This window comes from Lynx canadensis, chromosome A1, assembly GCF_007474595.2.
Source record: "Lynx canadensis isolate LIC74 chromosome A1, mLynCan4.pri.v2, whole genome shotgun sequence".
Classification (NCBI taxonomy): Eukaryota; Metazoa; Chordata; class Mammalia; order Carnivora; family Felidae; genus Lynx; species Lynx canadensis.
The window spans coordinates 150,620,805-150,633,686 of record NC_044303.2 but is presented as its reverse complement, the minus strand read 5'-3'; the positions used below and the strand labels follow the sequence as shown (position 1 = coordinate 150,633,686).

Here is a 12,882-nt window from a genome sequence, read left to right as displayed (position 1 = left end):
TTTCATGCCCTGCAACAAATACAAGTGTTTCTTATTAGGGATTATAATACACTGCTGTTTGCAATATTCCTTATCAAACTGAGCTGAGATGGTTAGAGAGCATCCTCTCTACAACTACAGAGGCTTTGAAAGGTGTCATTTGTAAAGGATTATTTGGTTTAGACAAAATAACCTAGCTCTCTTTATAAGGTTAGTGCTAACAAAAATTATATTATGTGGAATCATAAAATCATGCACTAGTTTTATTTCACTGGATAACTTCAAATACCTACACCAGTGCAAAATTTTTAAAAAAGCAAAAAACAAAAACACAAAAAGCAAACACACACACACACACACAAACAATGTGTGGTTCATTTGGTTAAGCCTCCAACTTTGTCTTAGGTCATGATCTCATGGTTTATGGGTTCAAGCCCTGTGTGGGGCTCTGTGCTGACAGAGCCTGGAGGCTGCTTCAGATTCTGTGGCTCTCTCTCTCTGCTCCTCCCCCATGTGTGCTCTGTCTGTCTCTCTCTCAACAATAAGCATTTTAAAAAATTAAAAAAAAATACCTACATGTATGTGTGAACATATTTTTATATTCGATGACAATTGCTATGGGTAGACTACTCTGTAAAGCAACATAACAGATTGAACTCTGCAATATGACCCTAGTTGGTAGAAATAGAAATGCTGGATAAATACAGACAAACAGACCCACTAACAAATGTTCTTTTGGTCACAAATGGATCAAAGTCAAAGGATAGCAATAAGCATTAGGTAGCCACAAAGTGTTAGATAGTGAATATAGACTAAAGAGAGTCAATCTGGGGTTCTAACATTCACAGAGATAAAGAAAATAAGACCTTAAGCCTAAATCACAATGAAAGATACAGAAATGTACAAATTTCAGAACAATAACAAGAATTAAAGAATGAAATTTCTAATTCAGTAGTTAAAAAAAACAGGGATAAGAGGAATCTGGAATATTATAAATGTACAACTAAAAGTATATAAGTTTAAATAACAGTAATGTCAAATATCAACTTAACTGATAGAATAGGTTCTCAAATAAGCCTAGATATTAGAACAAAAGGAGACAGAGAAACCAAAAATTGAAAGGAAGAAATCTTTATTGAGTGAATTGAAGTATTTTTCCAAGAACTGAAGGAAAGACCTTTCTAAATGAAAATGGGTCATAAAAATGGAGTAGAATACATACATGCCAATTTACATTATGAAATTTTGAATAACTGAGAGAAAAGAGAACATCCTAAAGAGTTTACAGAGGTGGGCGGAAAAGGTTTCATACAAAGGATCAAGAGGGCAGACCTCTTGATCAATAGTGATACTGGAAGCTAAAAGAAAATGGAGGTCTGCATATGGAATGGGAGAAAATATTTATAAGTTATATATCTTCTAAGAAACTAATCAGAATAAAGAACTCCTACAACTCAACAAAAAATAAATAACTCCAATTAAAAACTGGTCAGAAGATTGAGTGGACATTTCTCCAAAGATGATACATAAATGGGTAACAAGCACCTGAAAAGATGTTCAACATCATTATTAGAAAAATGCAAATCAAAGCCACATGAGCTCATCACCATTAGAATGGCTACTATATAAAAAAGTTAAAAGGTTTTGGTGATAAGGAGAAGTTAGAAGTCTTGTGCATTGTTAGTGGAAATGTAAAATGGTACAACTATGGATAACAGTATTGGGATTTCTCAAAAAATTAGGATTACCATGTGATACAGTAATCTCACTTGTGGGTATGTGCACCCAAAAAACTGAAGGCAGAGTCTCAAAGTGATTAGCATACCCATGTTCATAACATGTTCATAATAGCATTGTTCACAATAGCCAAGAGGTGAAAGCAATGCAACTTCTATCAGTGGATGAACTGAACAAAAATGTGACATATATATATATATAATGGAATATTACTCAGCCTTAAAAGAAGGAATTTCTGTCATGTGCTGAAACATGGGTAAACTTTGAAGAGAATATGTTCAATGAAAGGAACCGGTTACAAAAAGACCTATACTGTGTGATTCCAGTTGGGTGAAGTACCTAAAGAAGTCAAACATAGAAACAGAAAGCAGAATGGTGACTGGAGGGAAGGGAGAAATGAGGTGTTGTTCAATGGGCAGAGAATGTTAGTTTTGCAAGATGAGAAAGTTCTGGGGATCTATTAAACAACAAAGTGAATATGCTTAACACTATCAAACTGTACACTTAAAAATGGTTAATACGATAAACTGTAAGGTTTCTTTCCACAATTAAATTTTTAAAATTATTTTTAAAAAGTAGAAATACTTTTCTTGTCAGGATGGAATAAGCATCCTCTACCCTTGTTTTAGCAAATGAATGCAACCAACATTTCTGGACAGAAGGCATGGGATGGCTGAGAACTGAAAAATAAATGTTATTTCCCGTTTTGAATTTCCTACCCTGAATGAATTGTAGCCTGAAACCTAACACAGCACATCAAGTACAGACAGAAAGAGCTCCAACAGAGTCTCTCTATTTACTTTATGAGGATTGGGAAAGTGGGCTCCTATGTGTCAAAAGAGTACTTTTATGCCTTTAATTTTGTTTTTCAGTTCCTTTCTTCCATCCTATCCCCACCCCCCCCTCCAGGTCACCCCCACAGTGGCAGTAGTGAAAACAGCAGTGATAGTTGGGCAAATGTGTAAAACTTGAATGTACAAACCTCTTCGGGAGGTCCAGTGGTTGCAAGAGCATAGGGAGAATCTCCTCTGCCTTTTTTCCCCCTCTGTTCTTTTTACCACTTTGCCCTGCAGGCATATATAATAATGGGAAGTACATAGCAGAGCCATGGAACCAAAACTCCAGCTTTACAGCCAAAGAATCAGGAAGAGAGGGCTTCTGGGAACTGCAGAGGGTTGGAGAGATAGTAGAAAGGAGTGAGCTCAGGGAAACAATCCCACAAAACTGTGTGAATCCCCGGGTTCACTCCTGAACTGCACATGCATGGACATCACTCTTAATAGCATACACAAAGCTTTGAGAACTGACTGTAGGTGAGGCATGCCCCAGGTCCTACACTGGCCACTGGACAGTGGACATGCAGGGAATGGCACTGCAGAGGTTTTGAAAACAGACATTGAAGCCACAACAAAAAATGTGGAAATAATCAACATTTTGTATAGGATTTAAACAAGACTCCAAGTTTCATAACATGATATTCAAAAGAGCTGAGATCTTGTAGAGAATTATTTGGTATACAAAGAACCATAAACATTTGCATATTACAAGGAAACAATATTAGTGTGTACACAAAGATAAGACAGGGGAATCATAGATATTAAAGAAAAAAGCTATTAAAACCATGTTCTTGAAAGTAAGGGTCAAACACATGTATAACATATGGAAAGACAGTATTAACAGAGAAATAAAAATCGAGATAAAAAACAAGTGGAAATTTTAGAACTGAAAACAACATAAGCAAGGTAATTTCCTTGGATGGGTTCAACAGCACAATGAAGATAAGAGGAGAAAGATCAGTGAACTTGAATATAGATCAATAGCAATGATCCAATCTGAATGACAGAAAAATAGATTCAGGGATCACTGGCAAAACATTTTTAGAAGGTCTAATACTATATTTACAGATGTACAGAAAGAGCATACAGAACAAAACGTTTAAAAATATAATAGCTGTTCCTCTCTGGGTTCAGACCTAGTATGCACGGACATGGCTAAATGCACCAAGAAAGTCAGAATCGTCAGTAAATATGGGACCTGTTATGGTGCCTGCCTCGGAAAATGGTGAAGAAGATTGAAAAAAGCTAGCACACCAAGTACACTTGCTCTTTCTGTGACAAAACCAAGACAAAAAGGGAGAGATGGGCATCTGGCATTGAGGTTACTGCATGAAAACGGTAGCAGGTATTGCCTGGACCTGCAACACCACTTCTGCCATCACAGTAAAGTCTGCCATCAGAAGACTGAAGGAGATGAAAGACCAGGAGAAGCTCCACCATTGGAAACATTGCTACCTTAGAATAAACGGGTTAATTTGTGTACCAACACAACAAAAATATAATGACTGAAAAGTTGCCAAATTTGGTGAAAAATGTAAATGTAGGGTTTGAAAATGCTCAGCAAATAACAAAGATTATACCGCCAAAGGAATGTATTAAATGTACGTTATAAGCAAAATACTGAAACCTAAGGGCAAAAATTCTTGAAAGCAGCCATATGAAAATGACCTATTGAGATTATAGATTTTGTATCATAACCCATTAACACTAGAAACAGAGCAACATTTTAAAGTGCCGAAATAGAACTATAAACTCGGAATTCTATATCCAGTGAAAATACCACTCAGGAATGAGGGCGAAGTGAATGCATTTTCAGATTTAAAAAAAAAAATAAGAGAATTTGTTGTAAGGACATATAATCCAAAAGAATTGCTAAATTAAGTACTTAAAACTTAGCATATTTGTATATATTCAGAAGGTGAAAAAATCTCAAAAACTAGACAACATTCTGAACTATAAAAATATGAAAATACAACACATGAAAGTTAGTGAGATGCAGCTAAAACAGTGATGAGATGGAAATTTATAGCATTAAATGTCTATTAGAAAGGTTTCAAGCCACAGTCTAAGCTCTCATTTTAAGAAACAAAACAATTTGGAAAAGATCTTAGAAAAGATCTAATTGATAAACCTGCACCTAGACTAACAAAGGCACACACAGAGAGAGAGAGAGAGAGAGAGAGAGAACACAAATGACCAAAATCAGGAAAGAAAGATGCATAAGAATTCATATTCCAAAATGATTAAAAGAGTTACAAGGGAATACTACGAATAGTTCTATGCACATAAACTTGACAAATGACATAAACCAATTGCTTGAAAGCCACAAACTGTAAACATTTATACATAAAGAAATAAATGACTGGATTTGTCATATGAATAGAAATTTCAGGGGGAGAACATCTTTCCAAACCCAAATTGTACTTGAAGAAGAAAAAGAACAGAAAGTAACAAATTCTATACAATTACTTTCAGAAAGTAAAAGAAGTATGAGAACTTGCCAACTCATTTGGTGAAGTCAGCGCTATTCTGATGCCCACACCAGACAAAAACAGAACAAAGCATAACTATAATACTTCTCACAAATGCACAAAAAATTTTCAAAATATTTGTAAATGGAATTCAGCAATATGTAAAAAGAGACAGCATGATGCAAGGTTGGCTCAATATTTGAGAGTAAGTTGATTTAGTCTATCACATTAACAGACTAAGAACATAAATTATATGATCACATTCAATGATGCTCAATAGCATTTGAAAAAAATTCAACATCTCTTCATAAGCCAGGGAAAACTAGGAATAGAAAGTAATTCCCTTAGTCTGGCAAAGAGAATCTCCAAATAAATTCATAACCAGCCTCATAGTTAGTGGTGAAAGACTGAACACATCCTTTTAAGATTATAAACAAGGCAATGGTGTCCACTGTTATCACTCTTACTCAATATTTAATAGCAAATATTATCGGGGCACCTGGGTGGCTCAGTCGTTTGAGCGGCTGACTTCGGCTCAGGTCATGATTTCACGGTTTGTGAGTTCAAGCCCCACGTTGGGCTCTGTGCTAACAGCCCAGAGCCTGGAGCCTGCTTCTGATTCTGTGTCTCCCTCTCTTTCTGTGCCTCCCCCCACTAAGTTTGCAATAATTTTTTTGGAGCAGCAATTTAAAATAAGTTAGAGTATAAATCTAATAATCTAACAAAATACGTAAAGAATCTATATGTTGAAAAAATTTAAATGCTGATGAAAAATTTTAAGAAATCTTTTTAAAAATGGGGAGACATACCCTGTTCATAAATTGGAAGACAGCATAGTAAAGATGTAAATTCTCCCCAAATTGATCTATGGATATGATTCAGTTTTAGTGGGAACCTCAGTAGAAATTATTGTAGATATAGATCAGCCAGTTCTAAATTACAGATGAAAAAGAAAAGGAATTAGAATAACTAAAACAATTTTGAAAAACAAAGTTGAAAGAATCAGAGTACTCAATTTTAAGACTTATTATGATACTATAATAATTCACACACTGGTTTTGGTGAAGGGGTAGACACATTGACCAATGAAGCAGCAGAGAGAGTCTAGATTTAAACCCATGCCAATATGACCAGATATTTCTGGCAAATGTGCAAAGGTAATTAAATGGGTAAAGAATAGTCTCTTCAAATGGTGTGAACAATTAGTCTTCCATTGGCCAAACAAACAAAAACCCAAAGCAAAATATCATCCTAAACTTCTCATCTTCTGCAAAGTAAACTCAGTAGATCAGTGAGCTAAATGAAAAATACAAAATCTAAAACTGTAGAACATGGAATAAAACCCTTTTTTAACCCTTTAACCCTTTTTACTTATTTTTGAGAAAGCGAGAGAGCTCGTTAGCAAGGGAGGGGCAGAAAGACGAGACACAGAATCTGAAACAAGCTCAGGGCTCTAAGCTGTCAGGACAGAGCCTGATGTGGGACTCGAACCCACAAACTGTGAGATTATGACCTGAGCTGAATTGGACACTTAACCGACTGAGCCACTCAGGCACCCAGGAATGTGGAGTGAAATCTTAATGATATAGCTTTAGGAAAGAAGTCTCCGATCTGACCATGAAAGTTCAATTCATAAGAGAAAAATATGATCAATTGAACTTCATCAAAATTAAACCTATGTTTTGTGAAAGACATTAAGAGAATGGATTGAGAAGCTACAGACAGCATTGGAAAAGTGTTAACTTGTATTGAAAGGATTCTTAAAACTCAATTTTTAAAACTTAATAAAAAATGGATAAAATATTTGAACACATACTTCACAAAAGACTGTCTCTGGATAGCAAATTATCACTCGAAAAGAGGCTTCATATTTGCTGTTAGGGAAATGCAAATTCAAATCACATTTGGACACCATTGGTCCCCTATTTAAATGGCTCAAATTAAAAACTGATTCAACCAAGTGCTGATGAGGATGTAGAGCCACTGGAACACTCACACATTGATGGTGAGAGTGCAGAATGGTATAGCTACTCTGAAGAAGAATGTAGAAGTTTCTCATAAATTTTTTAATGTTTATTTATTTGAGAAAGAGAGAGGGATTGCATAGTCAATGAAAAGAGAAAAGATATGTATCTCGTCTGTCTCGTAAATTAGCATTTTAGGTATATAAGGAAGGTTCATTTTCATTCATTTGTAATTACTAGAAATTTTTTTTAAAATTTTGATATTATCCATTAAATCATGAATCCAGTCAACTTAGTTTCAAATCAGACTCAAAATAGCTAACAGACCTATTATGAGCTTTTAAAAAGGCCAAGGTTAGTAAATACTATTTTCCACAACACCATAAATATTCTTACACAAAATAGAGATAAATTCTCATAAAAAACAAAAAACCCACTCACCTCTACTTTCCTTTGGTGGGGAAAAAATTCTTCTCTTAATTTTAAGGGGCACTTTGGTTTTTATTTTCCTATCTTTAAAATAAAACCTTTTAAAAATATGTGGTTCATCTGCCTGAGCAGAGTATGAAGGACCAATTTACAGTTGAGGCCATGTAGTGCTGATGAAAATCTTACTTGGTCTTTACACTGGGCATCACACTGCATCTGTTTTTATGACAGCATTGGATTCAGAAATTAAGCACAGCAGGAAGAAAAGTCTTGTATAGATTCAAAATATATTGCATGTCTTGACATTGTGACCTACTTTTACAGGGGAAAGGCCAAAACACCCCTCTTCTGTATTTAGAGGAAGCTAAATCAGGGGCAAACTGTAGTCTTCCTTGTAAAGAACATTCATCCTCGAAGTTCACCAGCAGTTAATCCTAGTGTATTTTTCTGACAGGAACATGTACAATCACACAATTATTTCCAGTGTTGCAAACAACCTAAATTATGTGATTGAGAAAAACAGTAACCTGTATGTTGAAAAAATATTCTATAGTACTATATGACACATATAGAAACACATGTATCTCAGGGAAATAACATCAAGTGAACATCCAGTTTAGAACACTGAAATAGATCAAGTAACAGAACACTGCCAGCACTCAGAAATATCCTCATGCCCCTTCAAAATTAAGACCTGTGTCTCTAAACGCTATTTAGTACTGAATATTTTAAAAATTGTATACAGATAAAATCTTAGAATGCATTTTATTTTATTTCTGGTTTCTTTTACCCCAAATTATGTTTGTGAAATGTATTCATGGGTGAATATAACTAAAATACCTTACTTTTGTTGCCTTTTTGGTGGTCCCTTATACAAATGCACACAACCTATTTATCCAGTCTACTGTTATTGGGATTTATGGATTGTTTCCAGTTCTTAGGTATTAGGAATAATGTTGCCACAAACACTGATGTACATCTTTTTTGGTGCATATGTATGTGCATTTTTATATACCTGGAAATAAAATTGCAAGATCACATTGTAGATTCAATTTTGGAAGATAATCCTAAAAGACACCCAATGTGTTGAAAAAAATTTGCATTTTCCAACAGGTTATGAGAATTCCTATTCCTCCATTTACTTAGTGACTCACCACTGTTTGGTAACATCAGTCTTTTTCCTTTAAGCCTAGCCATTTTGGTGATATGAGGTGTGCAACACTCTAGTTTTAGCTTGAATTTTCCTTAATGATGTTGAACATCTTTTCATATGTTTATTGGTCACTTACATATCCTCTATTGTAAAGTTCCTGCTCAAATATATTTTCTATTGTTCTATTGGATTATCTATCTTAATGACTTGAAAATGTTTTTACATGTTTGATACATAAGCTCTTTGAATATTATATGTGGTGATTATATTCTTCCCCTTCAGAGATTACATTTGCACTTTAAAAAATTGATGTATTTTTAAAATGCCAGTATAATTAATGTATGGTGTTAGTTTCAGGTGTAAATACAGTGCTTCAACAATTCTCTACTTAGTGCTCATCACAATAAGAGGACTCTTAATCCCCTTCATCTGTTTGACCTGTCCCCCTACCACCTCTCCTCTGGTAACCATCAGTTTGTTTTCTGTAAGGTCTATTTTTTTGGCTTTGTCTGTCTCTTTTTTTATTCATCTGTTTTGTTTCTTAAATTCCACACATAAGTGAAATCACATGGTATTTGTCTTTCTCTGATTCCATCCATGTCATTGCAAATGGCAAGAGTTCATTCATTCATTCTTTTTTTTTTTTGCAGCTGAATAACATTCCTGCATGTGTGTGTGTGTGTGTGTGTGTGTGTGTGTGTGTGTGTGTGTGTGAGTGAGTGTATACCACATATTCTTTATCCGTTCATTTATCGATGGAAACTTAGGCTGCTTCCATATTTTGGTTATTGTAAATAATGCTGCAGTAACCTAGGGGTTTATCTTTTTGACTTAGTATTTTTGTATTCTTTAAATAAATAATCAGACTGGATCATAAAGTAGTTCTATTTTTAATTTTTGAGGAACCTCCATACTGTCTTCCACAGTGGTTGTATCAGTTTGCATTCCTACCAACAGCACACAAGCGTTCCTTTTTCTCCACATACTGGCCAACACTTGTTTCTCATGTTACTGATTTTAACCACCCTGACAGGTGTGAGGTGATATCTCATTGTGGTTTTGATTTGCATTTCCCTGATGATGTGTGATGTTGAGCATCTTTTCATGTGTCTATTGGCCATCTTTATGTCTTCTTTGGAGAAATGTCTGTTCATGTCTTCTGCCCATTTTTAATTGGATTATTTGGGGGGGGCTTTATTTTGGTGTTGAGTTGTATCAGTTCTTTATATATTTTGGATACTAACCCTTTACTGGATATGTCATTTACAAAAATCTCCCATTCACTGGTTGCAATTTAGATATGTTGATTGTTTCCTTTGCTGTGAAGAAGCTTTTTATTTTGATGTGGTCCCAGTAGTTGATTTTTGCTTTTATTTCCCTTGCTTCAGGAGACATTCTTTGTTATACGACTGAATAATATCTAGACATATCTAGAAAAATGTTGCTATGGCCAGTATCAGAAAAACTAATGCCTATGTTCTTTCCAGGTGTTTTATGGTTTCAAGTCTCACATGTAGGTCTTTAATCCATTTTGAATTTATTTTTGTGTATGTGTATAGGGTGTAGGAAATTGGTCCATTATCATTCTTTTGCCCGTAGCTTTCCAGTTTTCTCAACCAACTGTTCAACAGATGGTCTTTTTCCCATTACATATTCTTTCCTCCCTTGTCAAAGATTAATTGGCCATATAATCCTTGGTTTATTTCTAGGTTCTCTATTCTGTTCCATTGATCTATGTATCTATCTTGTGCCAGTACCATACTGTTTTTGAATACTACAGCTTTGTAGTATATCTTGAAATTTGGGATTGTGGTACTTGCAGTTTTGTTCTTCTTTGTCAAGATTGCTTTGGCTATTTGGGGTTTTCTTATGGTTTCATATAAATTTTAAGATTATTCTAGTACTTTGAAAAATGCTACTGGTATTTTTTTTTAATAATTTCTTTTTCTTTTTTTTTTCTTTTTTTTTCAACGTTTATTTATTTTTGGGACAGAGAGAGACAGAGCATGAACGGGGGAGGGGCAGAGAGAGAGGGAGACACAGAATCAGAAACAGGCTCCAGGCTCTGAGCCATCAGCCCAGAGCCCGACGCGGGGCTCGAACTCCCGGACCGCGAGATCGTGACCTGGCTGAAGTCGGACGCTTAACCGACTGCGCCACCCAGGTGCCCCTGCTACTGGTATTTTGATAGGGATTGCATTAAATCTGTAGATTGCTTTGGGTAGCATGGACATTTAATAATAGTGATTCTTGCAATTCAACAAGCATGGAATATTCATTTCTTTGTGTCATCTTCAATTTATTTTATCACTTTTTTATAGTTTTCTGAGTACAGGTCTTTCACCTTGGTTATGTTTATTCCTAGGTTTGCTGAAATTGTAAACGGGATTGTTTTCTTAATTTATCTTTCTGCCATTTCATTAGTGTATAGAAATGCAACAGATTTCTCTATATTGACTTTATATCCTGCAACCTTACTAAATTCATTTATCTGTTCTAGTAGTTTTTTTGTTGCGTCTTTAGCATTTTCTACATATATAGTATCAATGTCATCTCCAAATAGTGAAAGTTTTATTTCTTCCTTACCAATTGGATTCTTTTTTATGTCTTGTGTAATTACTATGGCTAGGACTTCCAGTACCATGTTGAACAGAAGTGGTGAGAGTAGACATCCTTGTCTTGTTCCTGACCTTAGGGGGAGAGCTCTCAGTTTTTCCCCATTGAAGATGATTTGTTTTTTTTCCATCTTCAGTGAAATATATGTTTTTCATATATGGTCTATTATATTGAGGTATGTTCCTGTAAACCGACTTTGTTGAGGGTTTTTATCATGAATGGTTGTTGTACTTTGTCAGATGCTTTTTTTGCATCTACTGAAATAATCATATGGTTTTTATACTTATTAATGTGATGTATCATGTTAGTTTGTGAATGTTGAACCACCCTTGCATCCCTGGAATAAATCCCACTTCACTGTGATAAATGATTTTTTAATGTGTTGTTGAATTCTGTTTCCTAATATTTTGTTGAGAATTTTTCTATCTATGCTAATCAGAGATATTGGCCTATAGTCCTAATTTTTTAGTGTCCTTATCTGGTTTTGGTATCAGGGTAATGCTGACCTCATGGAATGAAAGTTTTCCTTTCTCTTCTATTTTTTGAAATAGTTTGAAAAGAATAGGTATTAATTCTTCTTTAAATGTTTGGTAGAATTTACCTGTGAAGCCATCTGGTCCTGGACTTTGTTGTAAGTTGTGTGTGTGTGGTGTGTGTGTGTGTGTGTGTGTGTGTGTGTGTGTGTGTGTGTGTTTAAATTACTGATTCAATTTCATTGCTGGTAATCAGTTTGTTCAAATTTTCTATTTCTTTCTGATTGACTTTTGGGAGATTTTGTTTCTAGGCATCTACCCAATTCTTCTAGGTTTTCCGATTTATTGCCATATAATTTTTCATAGTATTCTCTTATATCCTTTGTAATTCTGTGGTGTTGGTTATTTCCCTTCATTTCTGTTTTTGATTGAGTTCTCTCTCTCTCTCTCTGTCTCTGTCTCTGTCTCTCTTTGATTAGTCTGGATGAAATTTTATCTTTTTTTGTTGATCTTTTTCAAAGAACTGACTCCTGGTTTCATTGATCTGTTCTATTGTGGTTTTTTGTTTTGTTTTGTTTTTGGGGTTTTTTTCATTTGCTTGTTTAGTTTATATTTCATTTATTTCTGCTCTAATCTATATTTCCTTCCTTTTACTGGTTTTGGATTTTTTGTTCTTTTTCTAGCTCATTTAAGTGTAAGGTTAAGTTGTTCATTTGAAATATTTCTTGCTTCTTGAGGTAGATCTGTATTCCTATAAACTTCCCTCTTAGAACAGATTTTGCTGCATCCCAAAGATTTTGGACCATTGTGTGTTTCATTTTTATTTATCTCCATGTATTTTTGTATTTCTTTTTTGATTTCTTGGTTGACTCATTCATTGTTTAGTAGCATTTTACTTAACCTCCATATATCTGTGTTCTTTCCAGATTTTTTCCTGTAGTTGAGTTCTAGTTTCATAGTGTTGTGGTTGGAAAAGATGCATTATGTGATTTCAGTATTTGTGAATATGTTAGGACTTGTTTTGTGACCTAACATGATCTATTCTGGAGAATATCTCATGTATACTTGAGAAGAATATGTATTCTACTGTTTTAGGATAAAATTTTGTGAATATACATGTAAGATTCATCTGATCTAATGTGTCACTCAAAGCCATTGTTTCCTTGTTGATTTTATGTTTCAATGATCTATCCATGTATGTGAGTGGGGAGTTAAAGTCCCCTA

General features: G+C 34.7%; 1 pseudogene; it reads left to right on the top strand.

Annotated features, from left to right (window-relative positions):
* Positions 1-3,703: 3,703 nt before the first annotated feature.
* LOC115518869 lies at positions 3,704-4,061 on the top strand (annotated as a pseudogene).
* Positions 4,062-12,882: the final 8,821 nt, after the last annotated feature.